This window comes from Chiloscyllium punctatum, chromosome 48 (assembly GCF_047496795.1).
Source record: "Chiloscyllium punctatum isolate Juve2018m chromosome 48, sChiPun1.3, whole genome shotgun sequence".
Taxonomy (NCBI): Eukaryota; Metazoa; Chordata; class Chondrichthyes; order Orectolobiformes; family Hemiscylliidae; genus Chiloscyllium; species Chiloscyllium punctatum.
The window spans coordinates 60,617,565-60,637,816 of record NC_092786.1 but is presented as its reverse complement, the minus strand read 5'-3'; the positions used below and the strand labels follow the sequence as shown (position 1 = coordinate 60,637,816).

The 20,252-nt window shown below is 41.0% G+C and overlaps 2 protein-coding genes across 2 annotated transcripts in view; both read right to left on the bottom strand.

Moving 5' to 3' along the window:
* The window catches only part of homer2 (homer scaffold protein 2), a 201,452-nt gene extending 198,835 nt beyond the window's left edge, over positions 1 to 2,617 (bottom strand). Inside the window, exon 1 of the mRNA XM_072565404.1 lies at positions 2,470 to 2,617. The gene's annotated coding sequence lies outside the window, so the exon portion shown is untranslated. The remainder of the gene's footprint in view (positions 1 to 2,469) is intronic.
* Positions 2,618 to 2,695: 78 nt separating this feature from the next.
* Positions 2,696 to 20,252, bottom strand: part of c48h15orf40 (chromosome 48 C15orf40 homolog) — a 42,922-nt gene continuing 25,365 nt past the window's right edge. The window contains exon 5 of the transcript XR_011955963.1: positions 2,696 to 2,714. The gene's annotated coding sequence lies outside the window, so the exon portion shown is untranslated. The remainder of the gene's footprint in view (positions 2,715 to 20,252) is intronic.

The following is a 20,252-nucleotide window of genomic DNA, read 5'->3' as shown; positions in this document are numbered from 1 at the left end:
TTTTACTCAAAGCAGTTTATGATTGAAGGCAGTTATTATAGCTCTCTGCGGTGGACTGACAAACTTTCTTTTTAAGTGTAATTTTGAAGTTATTTGTAAGGCAGGAGTATGTTTTTCATTTGCTTTCCCTTGTCACTGAGAAAGCTGTTCTAGTTGAGTGAATTGGCATTGTTTGGCAGGCTACAGGGGAGGTTCAAAGGACAGCAGTTGCTCACTGCTAATAATCGTGATCTTTAAATAGTTGTTAATCAACCTCACTTTGTTTGTTGCTAAGGTTACTGGACTATCCCATCGGGCTGTGACACTGATACTCTTTAAGATAACAATTCAGACAATTTGACCAAGCAAAATCACAGTGAGACATTAGTTCTGCAAATCATCTGTATTTCCAGGCATGACCATGATGAGGTGTGTACAGCTTGTTGATTTTCCCCAACAATTGTGAAACAACCACATCCATGACTGAAATAAAACAGAGAATCATAAATGCTGAATATCTGAAACAAGAACAGAAATTGCTGGCAAAACTCAGTCTGGCAGTATCTGTGGAGAGAAGAATAGTTAACGTTTTGAGTTCAGTGACTCTTCATCAGCATAGGCTGGGGCATACCCTCGGCTTGTGTTGGTTAATACCTCACTCCACATTGACCCTCCAAGGCCTGACAGAGACACTGGAAGACTAGTTTACACTGAATAATCCCTGTTGATTGTTTCCAGGTTATCATATGTATTTTTGTACTCCTGTATGTTTCAAGTATGACGAAAAATATAAATAAACAGATCCTGAGTCTACATAAAAAACCTAATTCTACTTAATTTATAAGGTTTTACAAGTTCAGAATCAGTCAAGTATTGATATCAAATCTGGATCCAGGAGAACATGAATGTCAGATAGTAAACAATGCAAAGATTAGAAGCTGTGAGATCAGCAGTAACTATTGCTGAAATAGCATCAATCTATGTTTTAAAACCCTGAAACTGCTAAATGTTGGTGTTCAGAGTGCTTGGTGTGTTTTGTTAGAATTCTTTTTATATGACATGGCCATTGCTGCATTTATTGTCCAGAGGGAGGTTAAGAGTCAACCACATTATTGTGAACCTGGAGTCTCATGAACTACTAAAGAAGGAAACAGCCGACATAGCACACAAATATAGATGTCACCTTAAATAGATGGAGTAATCAACAAATAACAGCTTCACAAAGTAATTCCCGTGAAAACAAGCAGGGTGGGATCTCCACTTCTTTCGGGATCTTGGTGTATGTACTAACTCCTTATAACCTCATTTCCTCTATGACAAGTTAGGTTACCCACTTTCTCAGATGTCTCTGAAGACGTCAGACTCCAACACAGGGCTTTCCCTGCCAGGGTGGTCTTCCACATATCTTCCTGACATTTGTCTTTGGTACTGTTGGAGACGTTAAGAACAGTGCGGAGTTGGCCCCTGGTTAGTGACCAAACGGGGGTAGCAACTAACATTGAGCCAGTTGAGAGGTAGGGGATAACATGCTACCTTTCCCATCCCATGAATTTTAAGATGGGTGCACCAGAATAAATTATCCCCCAGACCCATAACAGAAGATGTTAGAAAAGATACAAGGAGCAAGACAAACATGGTTAAAGTTAGTCCTTGGTGGTTGGAGCTCTCCTAGTTGTCTGTGGTGGTGGGACCATACCCACTGCTCTCTTGCAATCTGATAGATGAATCCAGTTGGACAGCCCTTTGACTTTCACAGCAGTGGGAGAAGTGAGCAGAACTTGGAATGGTCTTTTGCGCCATGGCTCTAACTTCTTCCGTTCCCAGTTCCGTATTAGGACCAGGTCTCCTGGGGCAAGGGCAGGCACTTCCTCCAAACCGTAGTTACCCTTCTGTGCCTCTTGAACCTGGGAACGTGGAGCTAAAAGAGATTTTGTTAGAGATTGAGTATATGTTATCAGTTTCTCATACATTGCATGTAGATCAAAAGTGATCTCTGGGTTCCGTCTGCCTTCCCAGGGAGTCCTTAGAGGCCTGCTATATATCAATTCCGCTGGATTCAGTTTAGTCGTAGAGTGTGGAGTGACCCTCATTTCAAAAAGGGCTAGGAGTAAGACCTTTAATGAGTTTAGACGTCGATCAGGTAGCACTGTCAGGTTTCATTTCTGGTTTTAATTCCTTTTATAGAATCATAGAGTCATAGAGATTCTAGATGTAGATTTGCTCACAGAGCTGTCAGGTTAATTTCCAGATGTTTCATCACCCTACTAGGTAACATCTTCAGTGGGCCTCAGGGTGAAGCACTGTCCGTGATTCCTGCTTTCTATTTATATGTTTGGGTTTCTTTGGGTTGGTGATGTCATTTTCTGTGGTGATGTCATTTCCTGTTCTTTTTCTCAGAGGGTGGTAGATGGGGTCTAACTCGATGTGTTTGTTGATAGGGTCTAAGGGGCCATCATATTCCTGTAAATTAACACCAAAACTTTTTCCTACCTTAAATCATCCTTCCTTCACCCCGTTTTCTCATGGATCCTGGTGGGGAACCAGATCAACCTCAGCGAGGGACCACAGTGTTCCCAGGAGTCGTTTACCGGATCCCGAAAACAAAGGAATCGGTTGCGCACTCTTTACTCCTGTTGAGTCCTGGGTTCACCACGATTGTTTGCACTTCGAGGAGCAGTTCCTGCACAGGATCCTGGACGAGCCCCCAAAATGTTAAAGCTCGCTTGACCTTCCTACTAAATATGAGAGAACAAGAAAAATGAAAGTATTAGAGATCCTTTATTGATTGCTTCTCACCACGTGGCGGGGAAGCCCAGCAATCCCAAGTGTGTGCTTATACACTAGGCAATTCTGCAAGCGCTCTCCCGTGTGATTACACAAGCAAAGGCTTTTTATATCAATTTTTTAAAAAGAAGCGTTTCCTGCAGTTTCATGTGCAACTGCCCCCAATTCAGTTATTTCTGGGACATGTTGGGACAAGCCTTTGGTCACATGCTGTTAACTTTGTTTTCTTTGTTTACACTTGGCTGTATCCAAGCTAACCACACCCTGCCCCGATGCCATTTTGTTTACCATATCAGTTACAAGCAAGCTAAAATGTAAGAATGGTACATTTTAGGATACAGGGTTACAGTTAAAGATACAGGGTAGACCATTTAGGACTTGGAGAAATTTCTTCAGCCAGGAAGTGAGCCTGTGGAATTCTCTGCCCCAAAATATGGTTAGGGCGCAAAACATTGACTATTTTCAAGAAGCAGTCAGATATAGTTCTAAGGGCTAAAGGGATCAAAGGGTAAGGGGAGAAAGTGGGAACAGAGTATGGCGTTACATTGTCAACCATAGTTATATTGGATGGGGAAGCAGACTCAAAGGGCCAAATAGCCTCCTGCTCATATTTCTATGATTCAGTCAAGAGCTATTAGATCTACTGAAATGAAGTTTTGAGAATTGGAGGAACTCAATGTTAAAGCTATGAAATTTAAGAAAAACACAAGAAAAAACATAATTCTACAGATGCTCCATATCTGAAAAAAAAGCACAACATACTAGAAGCAGACAATATAATGTAAACAATGCCTAAGTGAGGAGAGTTCTGCAATCAGAGTCTAAATCTGCCTGAACACCATTCCATAAGACAAGTTTTTCCCAGTATGTTTAGAAAGCTAACAATCTATGAGATTAATATGGAAAACATAGGTAGTGAATGGTGTTGAGCCTTTCCTGTGTATTGTAACTTGCTGACCAGATGGGGAGTGTCCAGCCAACCCTGACCCGAGTCTTTTAGGTCAGGAGGAGGATTTGGAGAGTTGGGTTGAGCCAGCTGCTGCTCTGACCTATTCTAGTTGCCATGGGGTTAATATGGACATTCCTCTTCTGGTCAATGGTGCTTTTTCAAAATGCGGACTGGTTCACTTGGGCAGCAGGGTGGGGTGGGGTTGTTTGCTGCATGAAGTCACTGGTGCCATAAGCATTGGGGAAGATGGCTGTGCCTCTTTGATTACATGGTCACTGCCTAGCATTGATATGCAAGTGTTATATCTCCAATGGCTATTTCGATAAAGAGAACATAAATGCTGTGTTGAAAGTTGAAAATGTTAAGCAGTCATTTGATAGAGTGTTGAAAATCAGAGAGTTTTTTGATCCATTAACTAAGAATCTTTTCAGAGACAGGAGGGTCAGTAACAGAGTACACAGATTTAAGATAATTGGTAATTGAACCAGAGTGGGAATGGGGAGAAAATTAAGAAACATGTTGCTCTGATGTGAAATGAAAATCTGAAATGGTGGAAGCAGAGAGAAACCAAATAAACACTTGGAGGAGAAATTCACAGGGCTCCTGGAAAATTAACTGGATAGCCCTTTCCGTGAGCCAGCGTTAGCATGATGGGCTGAATAATCTTTCTGTGCTGTGCTTATTTTGCAGAAGTAATGTTTGGAAATTAAGCCACAACAGGATTGATTCAACCTGCAATTTGCTGTGTTGTGTAGTCTTTGGCTTTGGCTCAGGTATCTGACAATGCTGGGAGCTTACAAACATATGAATTAGCAGCAGCAATAGGCCATTCAGCCCCTCAAACCTGCTCCACCATTCAACAAAATGGCTGATCTGAACCTCCAGTCTATCATTCTCATCTATACCTGACAACCTTTCACCCTCTCACTTAGCAAGAACGTAGGTAACTCTAAGTTAAAAATATTCAAGGATTCTGCTTCCACCACCATTCCAGGAAGTGTTCCAAGGAGTCTCAATCCTCTGATTGAAAAATTCACATCATCTGTTTTAAATAACTGATTTTTTACACAGTGACCTGTCATTCTACTTTCTCCCGTAAGAACTTCCAAGATCTTGATGGTTTCAATCAAGTCACCTTTCACTCTATTAAACTTGAGCAGAATCAGATATTCTCTAATAAAAGATGTTCAGAGATACTGTTACATACCTCTGGAGCAGGTGAGACTCGAGTCCAAGCCTCTTGACTCAGAGACAGGGACACTACCACTACATCATAAAAGCCTAGTATTAGAATACAAGCCTCATCGCTCCAATCCTTCAAAAACAACCTGTCCACTGTTATCTAGTGAAGCTTTTCTGAGCTGCAGAAAACTGGTGACCAACAATGTGCACAATAATGTGCATAATACCTTCAAAGTGCCCTGTATAATTGAAGCATAATCTCCCTAGTGTGTATGGATTTTAGTAAGGCATTTGATAAGGTTCCCCATGGTAGGCTTATGCGGAAAGTCAGGAGGCATGGGATAGTGGGAAGTTTGGCCAGTTGGATAGAGGACTGGCTAACCAGTCGAAGTCAGAGAGTGGTGGTAGATGGTAAATATTCAGCCTGGAGCCCAGTTACAAGTGGAGTTCCGCAGGGATCAGTTCTGGGTCCTCTGCTGTTTGTAATTTTTATTAATGACTTGGAAGAGGGAGTCGAAGGGTGGGTCAGTAAATTTGCAGACGATACAAAAATTGGTGGAGTTGTGGATAGTGAGGAGGGCTGTTGTCGGCTGCAAAGGGATTTAGATATGATGCAGAGCTGGGCTGAGGAGTGGCAGATGGAGTTCAACCCTGTCAAGTGTGAGGCTTTCCATTTTGGAAGGACAAATAAGAATGCGGAATACAGGATTAATGGTAGGGTTCTTAGTAAGGTGGAGGAGCAGAGGGATCTTGGGGTCTATGTTCATAGATCTTTGAAAGTTGCCACTCAGGTGGATAGAGCTTGTAAGAAGGCCTATGGTGTATTAGCGTTCATTAGCAGAGGGATTGAATTCAAGAGTCGTGAGGTGATGTTGCAGCTGTACAGGACCTTGGTATGGCCACATTTGGAGTACTGTGTGCAGTTCTGGTCGCCTCACTTTAGGAAAGATGTGGAAGCTTTGGAGAGGGTGCAGAGGAGATTTACCAGGTTGTTGCCTGGAATGGAGAATAGTCGTACGAGGATAGGTTGAGAGTGCTAGGCCTTTTCTCAATGGAACGGAGAAGGATGAGGGGTGACTTGATAGAGGTTTATAACATGATCAGGGGAATAGATAGAGTAGACAGAGACTTTTTCCCCGGGTACAACAGAGTGTTACAAGGGGACATAAATTTAAGGTGAAGGGTGGAAGGTATAGGGGGGGATGTCAGGGGTAGGTTCTTTACCCAGAGAGTGGTGGGGGCATGGAATGCGCTGCCTGTGGGATGAGCAGAGTCAGAATCATTGGTGACCTTTAAGCGGCAATTGGATAGGTACACGGATAGGTGCTTAAGCTAGGACAAATGTTCGGCACAACATCGTGGGCCGAAGGGCCTGTTCTGTACTGTATTGTTCTGTTCTATTCCCTCATACTAAATAACATTTTATTAGCTTTCCTAATCATTTGCTGTGCCAGAATACTAATCTTTTACAATTCATTCACAAGGACACCTCGATCCCAGTGCTCTACAATCATTCACTATTTAAATGATATTAGTCTTTTGTTTTCTTCATGCCAAAATCTGCAATTTTGTGTTTTCAACAGGAATGAGTTAACACTGATCTGCTTGAAGTCACTTCCACTGACTCAGCCCTTGTATAATCAACTGAGAGAAGTGCAAAGGAAGAGGTGGAATTGACGTATAAAGCAGTTCATTAGCACCAGGCGAAGTTTATATATATGCAGCCCAGCTGTTAATTCTCATTACTGGTGATTTCATGAACATGATTTGCATCAATTCTGGCATTATTCAGGATCAGAAACACTGCTCATAAAACAATCTTTTTCTTCCCTCTCCAATTTTCTCTAGGTTTTTAAAGTTCATCAGCCAGGTAGTGTTCCACTATTATCCAAGTGGCTTTCCTTCAGATGTGAACTTGGATCATTCTAAACAATGAAGGGAGGCACAACAATCAAGTGCAACTGCTGCCCAGGTATCAGCTGCAACATTGCAGATAATCACAGCAATGGTGGCAAACATGACAATGAGAAGGATTAAAGGAAGCAAAATGGCAAGGATCTTTTTTAAAACTCCTGTTGTATGTTCAGGTGTCTCGATGGCTTATTTCCAGACCCCAGGCTGGGATAGCCCTACAATTTCAAGTCTCTGTTAATGGGTTGGGATTGGTGTGGTAGGACTCACTCACATTGGAGGAGTTTCTTCATAGTGCTTAACCTGGAAGTAGGAACATGTGCAAAGAACTGTCTCAACAAGCTATCCACAACACAGGTTTTATTTTAAAGAAAGGTACTTTTAAAAGGCCTGCCTTAGTAATTCTGAGTGTGGAAGTTTAAAAGTAATCAACAGCTTAGTTAAATTTTATCAAATACCATAGGATGGTCTTTAGCAAGGGCTGCTGTTTTGATTAATAAAAGAAACATTTTCACAGAATCTGTACAGTATGGAAGCAGGCCTTCAGCCCCTTGAGCCCACACCAACCCTCCAAAGAGCATCCCACCCAAACCAGACCCCTACACTATCCCTGTTACCCTGCATTTCCCATGGCTCATCCATCTCATCTGCACATCCCTGGGCACAATGGGCAATTTAGCATAGCCAATCCACCCAACTTGCATACCTTTGGACTATATCTCCCAGACACAGGGAGAACATGCAAACTCCACACAGACAGTCACCCAAGCATACCTGGGTCCCTGGTGCTGTGAGGTAGCAGTGCTGACCATTTAGCCATTGTGCTGACCATTACTGAGATAAAATATACCGATACATCTTTATTCCCCAGTAGAAACTTCTTTCCCAATCTGGGCAAGGAGGTCTGCAGGAGGTGGGTCTTAATTTGTTCTCTGGTCTATTTCCAGTTAGCTGCTCCCAGTTGTTTTGCTAAAACTAAGCTTGAGAGAAGGGGAACGTGAGTTGGTCACAATTCCACTGATTACTGAGTGACTGCTTCTGGTTTATGATGGGATCTGTTTGAAATCTGATGGCACTCAAGGCCTATTTGTATACTTGACTGGGATGATAGAAGATCCTAATTTGGAGATTGGATGAATGTAAAAACTAAACTCTTATTAGATTTTGAATAACCTCTCCAGGAAAATGATTGACGTCTAGTTTTGTTTAACCTTGACAAAAGATTAAAGCAACTTTTAAACATCATGAGTATATTACCAGCAAACAATCACTAATTTTGTCACTCAATGTCCTTTCAGTGTAGAAACTGCTGTTTACAATTGCCAAGGCACAACTGCTATTAAAATTGGCAGGAAGCTACTGCCAATTTTTAATGTTAATAACTGTACAACTGAGCGGTGAATTAACATTGCCGCTTAAAGGGATAAGCTGTACAGAAGCAATCCTTATCGTGCACAGGGAGCTTTAGTAGGTTGACTGTATTCGACTAACCTGGAGTGAACACTCGTGCAGAAAGTAAATATAACATTTTATTTGTCTGTCACTGTAATTTTATATTTTCACATACAAATAAATACAATTTTTGATAGATTTATCTGACAAGAATAATTAGAGATCCTTAATTAGGCACCCTTGAGTGCTTCCAGATTCTGAATCTTCCTTGCTGAATAAGAGGCAGGGATTCTGTCAGTCAGTCCCATTATGTCCAACATTGAATTTTCTCTCACAGTGAAACCTGGGGACAGTTTTCCTGCTCTTTAGTTTCTTACAGAAGGATTTGGGCTAGTGGGTATGGAGGAAATTAACTAAAAACAGAGTAAAGTGGAGTTTCTTTGCAACATGTACTTTGACGCATTCTGTCATTACTCATCCATACAACACCTCCGCATGTTTTACATCACCTCTGAAACTGATCCTTCCACCTCTCTTCTCACCAGCATGGGAAGGTGATTTTGTCAAAGAAATCACATATCATAGAATGATCAAAGCACAGAAGGAGGCTATTCAGCCCATTGTGCCAGTATGTTGTTCAATGAAAGTGCAATTAACTTAGTGCTTCTCCATCATTTTCTCCTTGTAGTCTGCACATTTTTCCTTCGGATAATAATGCAATTCCCTTCTGACTACCTGTATTGAAACCGCCTCCACCACTCTGTTAAGCCATGTGTTTCAAAGCCTAAACACTTGCTGTGTGTAAAAGCTTTTCCTCCTGTTCTGCATTTTGTTACTACATTAAATTCAGAAATACACAGTAATACTGATTACATTTCAAAAGTATTTCATTCCTTGTAAAGTGTTTTGGGGTGTTGGCTGATCATGAAAGGTGCTACATAAATACAAGTCTTTCAAATTTAAAAAACTGTTGAAACAAATCAATATTGTGGAATGAAAACTTGAGATAAGAACTTGAGTTATTTCTGAAAGTAAAGCAGCCCAAGAGGGTTTCTATTACTGTTGGAAATTGAAAGAATGAGTAAAGCCTCAGTTTGTTTTTCAAACTTTAATTTATTGCTTCTATGTGTTATACACACAAATAATAGTTTTGAAATTAAATTTAATAAAAAATACAGAAATTACAACAAAAAAACATAAAGGAAGAATTGATTTAAATTGTTTTTAAGGACAGAGCTAAAACCTGAGGTCCAGTTTAACCTATGGTAAGGCAATCTAATGTGTTCTAATACAAGGAACTGAATCCTGTCTTTTTTTTAGCAATAAATCATTGGATGATAAATGGGAGTCTTGGTGAGTTGCTGCAATGTATCATGTAGATGGTACAAATGGATTGAGGCTGTCAATCAAGAGGACTGCTTTGACCTGAATGGTGTCAAGCTTTTTGACTGTTTTGGAGTTACATTCCTCTGGGCAACAGCTGTGTATTCCATAATACTCCTGACTTGTGCTGCGTAGATGATGGACAGGTTTTGAGGGGACAGGAGGTGAATTACTCGCCATGGTACTCCCAGCCTCTAGTCTGCTACTATGGCCACTACTTATCTGGTGGTCCAATTATGTTTCAGGTCAATGGTAAACCCCATGATATTGTTGGTGGTGGATTAAATGATGATAATGCACTTGAATGCAAAAGGGGATGGTTAAATTCTTTATTGTTAGAGATAGATTGTCTAACATTTGCGCAGTGTTAATGTCACTTACCACTTATTAGCGCAAGCCTGTCTGTAGTTTTAGTTTTGCTGCACATGGATAGAGATTGTTGAAGTAATTAAGGAGTTATGAATGCTACTGACCATTGTGCAATCATTAGTAAACATAGCCACTTGTGACCATATGAAGGCCATTGGGGAAGCAGCTGAAAATAGTTGGGCCTAGAATACTATTTTTGGAAATCCTGTACTGATGTCCTGGAGTTCAAATGATCAACCTCCAACAAGTACAACAATCTTTCCATATGCTAGGTATGATTACAACCACAGAGGGTTATTCCCAAGTTCCTACTGACTTCAATTTTGTTGGGGTTTCTTGATGTCAAGGGCTGTCACTCTCAGTCACATCTGGAGCTCAGCTCTTTATCCATATTTGGACTAAGGCTGCAATAACATCCGGAACTGAGTGACCTAGTGGAACCGAAACTGAACATTAGTGTACTGGTTATTGCGTTATGAGTGCCGCCTGATTGCACTGTTGACAACAGTGTAACAGTGAAATCTTGTTCTGGATAAAATCAAACTTTGAATGGAATTAAACTTCAGTTTAATGACTAATGAACGTGTGATGTTGGGGTCAGGTTGTTTCAGTCAGAGCCATACTGTGTGGCGCCACATCCTCAATGGTTACTGAGCCAGTGCAGAGTTGTAACATATAATTAATGCTTCAATGATCCTGCAAGAGACATATGACAGAGAAAGGGGCTGGAAGATTGGACAGAATCTAATAGAACACCCTCAAACAAACAACAAAAGAACTCTCAACCTTCAAATATGTGAAAGGTCTAATTTTGCCCTTTGATTACTGATCTGTCTTCAGACCTCCTGCAATCCTGTTTTCCAAAATATATGTACAATTTCTCACTGACAACAAAAAGAAAGTGGGGCTCCAGGTTGCACTGTTGAATCTACCCTCATCATTAGCTTGTCAGGAAATGTTACATTTGAATCATTGTTTTTATAAACTACATAAAAATAACTATTTGCCAAACTCACTTAGTCACTCACTCAAATACTCAACGATAAACAGAAAAGCTTTCAAATGTTTCATGCAAATGTGATTAGACTTCTGAGGAGCGCTGCATGCTTTTCCTCTGTGTCCTGTGTAGAATGGTGAGATTAGAGTCAGGATTGGTGGAAGGAGGAGACAGGGGAGAACAGGGGTGTAGGGTGGAGACAGTTGGGGTGGGAGGGGGGATGGGGGGGAATTGGGGCAGCTGCAGTTCCATACAGAAAGATGTCAAATGATGTAACGTTAGAAGGAATTTATCTAAAGTGCCAAGATTGTAAATGAAGTAGGAGGGTTGGATTGCATACACACAGGTCAATAAGGCAGGCAATATAAATAGATAATGCTACAAGTAAGCAGACTAAATTTCAGAGTTGACAGATAGAAAAGCGATGAGGCAATATTAGACCTTTACATCCACCCGAGCATACAGTCAAGTTGGTTTAAAGGCTTCCTTTGAAAGACACCGCCTCAGAGTAAAACTGTCTCAGTACTTAATTGAAATGCTAGTTGACAATATTTACTCTAGTTCTAAAGCCAGGCTTGAACCAATGTTCTTCCAAAGAAACAAGAATGCTCCTGATTAAATCAAGTTGAATAACAGATCACTGCAAACTGCTCTGGAATCTATAGCAGAGAGAACATAAATTGACCATATGTTGGGTTGGAAACCAATGCTTTTACAGTGTTTCCAGTGTGACACTGTTATAAGACGGTTCCAAAACAACTCCCAACTCAGAATAATTGGTAACTTTGGCTTAATTATTTCAAATCCAAATCAATTTTTAACTTTCCTCAAGCTATTCCTCTTTATTTTCTATCATGTAATTTCACTTTAGTCTCCCACACACTTTCTGTGAAGAAGAGACTGAATCAACTATTTGGAGATTATTGAAAGACTTCTGAAAATAAGGCTAAGACTGGAAACCCACTAGAATATTAAATATGCTTTTGTCATTGTTTCAACAATTCTTTGATTTTCCAGTGCTTGTGTAACTGCATTGTTCTAATTGATTGACCATATTTCAGCGGTTCACTGTCCAATCTTCCATTGCCTATTTTATTGAAAATCCTCTCTGTATCCTCTCAGGTCCAAAGTCAAAGGAATTGAGTGGGACAAATTTCAAGACCAAAGCATGGACCCCTAGATCATCCATCAGTCTTCAGCACAAAAAATGGAAAATACAATATTAGGAAACAAACCTCATCCAGTTTGTCCAATACACAGCAACAGGTGCAACCTGCATTTGTATGGCACCTTTAATGTAATATCCCAAGACCTTGCATTTTTGAAATGATGAACAATAATAGAAAAATAAGAACACCTATTCAGTATTATAATTGTGGTAGGAGGAATACAATGATAATCATAACCTACTACTTCATCAATCACACCACTAATCTAAATCCGTTGCTTCACTTAGCAAAACAGTAATGATTTCTTCTCTTTATACTATTATCCAGAACAAAATACATACTCACCAGGCTATCTAATTAACTTAAAATAATCTATTTTATTATAAACAAAACTTATCCTTGAAGCAAATGATATCTAAGTTATGATCCAGACTTAAAAACCAAATCACCTCAATTCCAAGCATACATATACTGAAAAAGACAAATCTACACAGAGATAATAATTTGTTTTAAAAAGGCAGTAGGGGGTAAACTTTGGATAGGTTTGCACACTATTTGCAAGGAGGGGATATTTTTCAAAACTGCACTACGTCCTTCTGAATATGCAGTAATCATCAGTGAACATTGCCACTTCTGACATTACGATGGAAGTAAGGTCAGCTGAAGATGACTGACCTCTAACAACCACACCATCGTTCTTTGTGCTGGGTCTGACTCCAACCAGCAAAGAGATTTCCTCCAATTCCTATTGACACTAATTTTGCCATGGCTCCTTCACATCACATTTAGTCAAATACAGCCTTGATAGCAAAGGCTCATCTCACCACTGAAGATCAACTCGTTTGTCCTTACTTGAAGCTGTAATATGGTCCACAGCTGAATGACCTTGGTGAAAACCAAACTGAGTGTCAGTGAGTAAATTATTGCTAAGCGAGTGCCACTTGAGAGCACTTTTGACTCGCCTTTTCCATCACTTTACTGATATTGAGAGTGAACTGATGGGACAGAAATTGACTGGGTTGGATTTGTCCTACTTTTAGTGTACAAGGTGTACCTGGGCTATTTTCCATATTGTCGGGAGCTGCCAGTATTATTACTGTGCTGGAACAGCTTGGCTAAGGGTGTAACACAGGATTTCAGTATTGCTGAACTACTGTCAGGCCCCATGTCCTTTGCAGAATCCAAAGCCTTCAACTGTTCCTTATTTTTACAATTTCATTTGCCCTTGAGAATTTGATGTGAACTGCCTTCTTGAACAGCTACATTCCATTTACTATAGGTGTACCATATGGCATTAAAGAGGTTGTTCCAGGATTTTGACTCAGTGACAGTGAAGGAACAGTGATACATTTCCAAGTCAAAATGATGTACATCTTGGTGGGGAAGTTGAGGATGTTACAATGTATCTACTGTCTTTTTCTTCTAGATGGTAATTGTCACAAATTTGGAAGGTGTGATCTAAGGAGCCTTGGTGAATTTCTGCAGTGCTTCGTTGATATGATACACACTGCTGTGACTGAGTCAGTGGTAGAGGGAGTGAATATTGTGAATATGGTACCATTTAAGTGGGCTTATTTATTTTGGATGGTATCAAGCTTCTTCAGTGTTGTTGGAGCTGCACTCAGCCAGACAAATGGGGAGTATTCCACCACAATCCTGGCTTATGCCTTACAGATGGTAGACAGGCTTTGGGTTTCAGTAGGTAGGTTAGTCATTGCAGGATTCCTAGTTTCTGCCCTACTCTTGCAACCTCTCAAATTATATGGCTAGTCATTTAGTCTTGGTTATTGGTTACTCCCAAGACACTATCATTGAATCACTACAATGCAGGAAGGCCATTCAGCCCATTGAGTTTGCAGCAACCCAGTCCCCTAGCCTATCCCCTTAACCCCACATTTACCATGGCTAATTCACTTAACCTACTCAACTCTGGATGCTATGAGGCAATTCGCCGAACCTGAACATCTTTGGACTATATAATAATATGTAGAGTAAATTGAATTGGCTGAAGATTGGCACCTCTGATGCTGGGGACCTCTGGAGGAGATCAGCATGCAATGTCCACTCAGCACATCTGTCTGAAGATTGTTGCAAATGATTCAGCCTTGTTTTTGTAATAATGTGCTATGCTCCCCCATCGTTGAAGATGGGGATATTTGTGGAGCCTACTCCTCCAGTGAGTTGTTTAATGATTGTGATTTTATGTAGCAGGACCAAGAGTTTAGATCTAATCTGTTGATTGTGGATTGCTTAGGCCTGCTGCTTGTATTGTTTGGCACATAAGTAGTCCTTGCTATAGTTTCACCCGGTTGATATGTAATTTTTAGGTATACCTGGTCCTACTCTGACACCCCTTCTTGCATTCTTCATTGAACCACAGTTAATCCCCTGACTTGAAGGCAATGGTAAAATGAGAATATGCTGGGACATGAGTTTGCAAATTGTGATTGATTTGCTAATGCTGCTAATGGCCCAAAGTGCTTCATGGATGCCCAGTTTTGACTTGTTAGATCTGTTTAAAGTCTATTCTATTTTTATGGTGCTAGTGCAAATGGAAGGTCTCCTCAATGTGAGGCTTTGTCTCTTCAAGGATGTACAGTGGTCACTCCCACCAAAGCTGTTATGAGCAGATACATCTGCAACAAGCAGACCGCTAAGCTTGAGGTTAGCATGTTTTTTTCCTCTTGTTGGTTCCCTGAACACCTGCTGCAGTCAAAATCTAGCAGCTATGTCTTTTAGGATTCAACCAGTTTGGTTAGTGGTAGTGTTACAGAGTCATCCAGCATGGAAACAGACTTTTCAGTCCAACTGCTGACTATGTTTACCAAATTAAACTAATCCCACTTGCCTGCATTTGGCCCAAACCCTAAACCTTTCCTATTCATGTCCCTGTCCAAATGTCTTTTAAACGTTGCAACTGTACTTATATCTACCACTTCCTTTGGCGGTTTATTCTACATGCATAACCATCCTCTGTGTGAAAAAATTATCCCATAAGTCCCTTTCAAATATTTCTCCTCTCACCTTAACAATATGCCCTCTAGACTTGAACGACCCCATCCTTTACTATTCAACTTATCTACTCCCTTTGTGATTTTATAAACTTCTATAAGGTCACCCACAGCCTCCAGCGCTCTAGTGAAAAAGGTCTCAGCCTATCCAGCTTCTCCTTATAACTCAAACCCTCCAGTCCCAGCAAACATCCTGGTAAAACTATTTTGAATCCTTTTCAATTTAATAATATCCTTCCAATAGCAGGGCGACCAGAACTGCACAGTACTCCAAAGGTGGCCTTACCAACATCATGTACAACCTCAACATGACATCACAACTCATATGCTCAATGGTCAGAGCAATGAAGGCAAGCATGTTAAATGCCTTCTTAACCATCCTGTCGGCCTGTGATGCAACTTTCAAAGAACTATGCACCTGAACCCCTAGGTCTCTTTGTTCGACAATGCTCCCTAGGGCCCTACCATTAACTGTATAAGTCCTGCACTTCTTCACTGTACCAAAATGCACTATCTCACACATGGTGTTGAACATCAAAGTCCCCCAAACAAAGTATGTTATGTGACCTTGTCACCATCAATGCTTCCTCTAAGTGATGTGCAGCATGGAAGAAGATGTCCATTTTATTACAATGGAAACACCTAGGCCTTTGAATTGCTCTTCCCCCACCCTTCAGCACTGGTCTGAGGAGGAATTTTCAGGGCTATCCCAGCTGTCCCTTCCTTACCTGGGCTATTGGCCTCCTTTTCATGCTCTAATCTTCCAAGCTTAATTTTTATGGATCAATTTATAACTGTCAGACAACTGTCCACTGGTTATCGAGGAGTTGTGATCCTCTGGTATTCAATATAAGTTCTAACAACTGGAGAAAGTGCATTTAAAAAATTTTTCCAAATAGAATAATATTTGAAAGCATCACACATAACGTTACCACTGATGCTGATATCCAACAATTTTTTTTTTCACTTACGAGATGTGGTCTTTGCTGGCTGGGCTAGCATCTATTGCCAAGCCTAGTTTCCCTTGAGACAATGGTGGTGAGATGCCTTTTTGAACTGCTGCAATCTATTTCATGTTAAGTTTACCATTAGGAAGGGAGTTCCATGATTCTGACTATGAAACAGCTTTCATAGCACTCTTCATAAAAGGTCATTAAGGGTAAAAACTGCTTTGTTCAATCTGAGTGTGGATCAAGAAAGGATGAACTCTAGAAAAAGGGCATGGAGTTTGGACAGGATTAGACTTGGCCATGATACTTTTCCAAGATTAAATCACACCCAACATGGGATATGTGTGAGCAGCAGTCACTCATGTGAAGAATGCAGCAGCATGGAACTAAACCCTGGCATGAAGTCATTTTCTCAGGACAGAAAAAAAACATTTGCATTTATACTACGAATTGCACAGTAACTGAACATGTCCAAGCACTTTCCAGTTAACACTGAGGGTGGCGCGGTGACTCACAGCACCAGGGACCACGGATCGATTCTAGCCTTGGGTGACTGTCTGTGTGGAGTTTGCACATTTTCCCCGTGTCTGCGTGAGTTTCTACTGGTGCTTTAGTTTCTTCCAAAAGATGTGCAGGTTAGGTGAATAGGCATGCTAAATTGCGCATTGTGTTCAGGGATGTGCAGGTTAGGTGCATTAATCGAGGTAAATGGAATGGTCTGGATTACTCTTTGGAGGGGTGGTGTGGACTTATTGGCCAAAGGGGCTGTTTCGACACTATAGGAATTCTACAATTTAATATAGTACTATCTATGGCAAACTAGGAAATACGGCAGTTTATTTTGTGTACAGCAAGCCCCACAAACAGTATTGTGATTAGGCAGATGTCTAGATTAGAGCCGTGCTGGAAAAGCACAGCAGGTCAGGCAGCATCCGAGGAGCAGGAAAATCGATGCTCTTGGCAAAAGCTCTGCATCAGGCTCATTCCTGATAAAGGACTTTTGCCCGAAATGTTGATTTTCCTGCTCCTCGGATGCTGCCTGACCTGCCATGCTTTTCCAGCACTACTCTAATCTAGAGTCTGATCTCCAGCATATGCAGCCCTCACATTTGCCTGCCTGATTAGGCAGATGTACTAGAGCAAGAAAGGCATACAGAATAATTGGGGAGTTTATGAAAATTCAAGAGTGGCTGTATGTGAAGAAAAAGGAGGCCTTCATTTCCAGGAAATTTAGTTGCAGCACATCATTAACTTCACATTTGATTGGAATGTAATGAGCATGTATAATTAGATCAAGCAGGTAATTACATATGAGAATATTCTCTGGAAGGTGAGGTCAATTTCAAGTGTCACACACAACATATGTAGAGCATCTCAGGAAACAGTTTTCAATGAGTTAAACCTCACAGTGCGAACAGCATCTATTTATTGTGATTCTCCTTGGTTAGAACCTGCAAAGCCTCCTGTTAAGTAAGTAATCCAATTATAAGCTTGGTGTGGGAAGAAAGGATCAATATTGTTTAATTTCGGTTGCCATTTCTCAGCATTACATCTGCTGAGTGCTTTCTTCATTTTATAATGATTAGAAACTCTGCATCCGGCATACAATCAGCTGCAAAATATACCAGAACAGGAGGAGGTCATCCAGCCCCTCCAGTCTGTTCTGCCACTCATTTAGATAATGGCTCATCTGTACCTCCCTTTGATCCACTTTTTTGATACTCTTAGCTAATAAAAAAAACTATCAGGCTCATTCTTGAAATTTTAAATTAATTCCCAGGATCCACAGATCTTTGTGGGAGGAAGTTGCAAATTTTCGCTGCTTCCTGACTTCACTCGTGAATGGTTCTGCTCTAATTTTTCTCGTCATTCTGGATTCCCCACCAGTCAAAATTGTTTTTCTGTATCTGCCCTATCGAATTCCTTTATGAAATCTAAACATCTCAATTTTCTCACCCACTGATCCTCTTTCAAGAGATTTTCAAAACTATCTATGAATGAGTGAGATTAGAAGAGGATCACAGGAACAGAAGGCAGCCATTCAGGGCTTTCAGCATGTTCTGTTATCCACTTCACAGTTGGGCTGAACCAAGACTTGTATTAACAGTGTGTCTTAGATTGGATTCCCCCCCAGTGTGGAAACAGGCCATTTGGCCCAACAAGTCCACACCGACCCTCTGAAGAGTAACCCACCCAGACCCATTTCCCTCTGACTAATGTAACTAATACTATGGGCAATGTAGCATGGCCAATTCACCTGACCTGCACATCTTTGTGATTGTGGGAGGAAACCCAGAAGAAACCCACGCAGACACGGGGAGAACGTGCAAACTCCACACCATCAACTGAGACGGGAATTGAACCCGGCTCCCTGGCACCGTGAGGCAGCAGTACTAACCACTGAGCCACAATGCCACACCTAACGTTTACATCTAACCTTTACATTTCTCTAAAGTTAAAATGTTCTAACTTGGCAACATCACAACTATTGGCAAATTGCAATTGCTAGGGCAACAGAGGAGACCTGAGGGCCAATCTGTGACATCACCCTCTAAAACATCAATGGCTCGTAGTTCTCTCGGAATGAAAGCTTTCATTTGCAGCCAGAGTCCAGGGATCATTAATCATGTCATGCCTCTTTTCCAATCTAGCCAAGGCCTCTTTGTCCTTCAGCAAGGTTAGAGATTGCTATTTCTAGGTCAGATTCAAACAAATTGTGCAACAATGTGTTTATACCAAAAGATTTACCAATCATTAACCTGACAATGTGTTTATTGGTTTTTCCAGGAGTTTTGAGGGAACAGTAAAACAGCAATCTTCCCATGTTGCAGTCAGAGTTTATGCACAAAGTTGTTGCTACTTTCTTTGGAATCTTTTCATCTCATCACAGTACTGCCTCCTCAGCAACACAGCAGAGTGGAAAAGATCATCAATTATCTGAACATTCCTTTTTCTAAAATTTCTTTTAAATTACTAGAATAATCCCTTTTGATACATAGTTTTGTGTTGCACAGAAACTATCAAAAACCTTTTCCTAATAACAATGCACATTTTAAACAATTACATTTCTAACATTTTTGGTAAAATGAGCAAATGAGCTGTGATTGGGATTGCGGAGATCCACTTCTTCTGAGATGCAGTCCCTTAGGCCTATGGATGACTTCTCCCTCTCAGGAGATGCGGGTCCTGAGGTGACTGAACAGTCTCATACAGGATCTACATATGTACCACATATGGAGCAGGTGGTGTTTGAAGAGATGGGTGAGTGGGATCCTCAGGTTTTTGTATGATTCTTCCATTCTTTGCACTCAGCCTCAATATGGGTCTAATAGAGATCCTTAAGGTGACTGACACCTTCACTTTCATAGTTACTTCTTTTCCAGATTGGTGAATCCTGGGCTAGTGATTCCCATAAGTAGGTGGGGGTACTACATTTTATAGAGAGGTTTCAAGAATATCATTGAAGTGTTTCCTGTGTCCTTCTGGCAACCACTTGCTGTGACAAAGCTCAGAGTAGAAAGCATGCGGAAGTTCTATCAGGAATGTAGACAATGTGGCCCTGTCCAGTGCAGATGATTGACAGCAATCAATGTTGGCATAAGACAGGACACTGATTTAGGAGGCTTAATCTGCCATTGGATTTGCAAGAGTTTGCAGAAGGGCAAACTGGGGATATATCTCTCAGGATTTAAGATGTCTTCTTCGCATTGTCCAATGAACCATAAAGGCAGGTAACAATACAGCCTTCTGGACCATGAGTTTAGTGCTGGGTTTAAAGTCTTTGTTATCAGACTTTGTTTTTCAGATGGCCAAAGGCTGTGTTGAAACATTGGAGATTGTGGTAACTGTAATAAGGTCAACCAGCTGGATTGCATAGAATAGGAGTTCCCTAATTGGGACTGTTAACCTGATCCAATCAGGGAGCCTCAGGGAATGTCAGAGATACTGACACGCTGACTCTGAAGAGGCAATACTAAACTCAAGGACTGTTTGATGGGATACTGGCCTCTGTGGAGTTATTTCAGTGACAACAACAGTAAAGCATGATCCTGAAGATCCTGGCCCACACCAGCCATCTTTCAGTTGAGGTAAGCATTTCTTTCACCATGCCTTTGTTTGGGATGTTTGACTCATTCAACCCTGCCATCGAGGATTGAGCCCAGTACATGGAAAGAA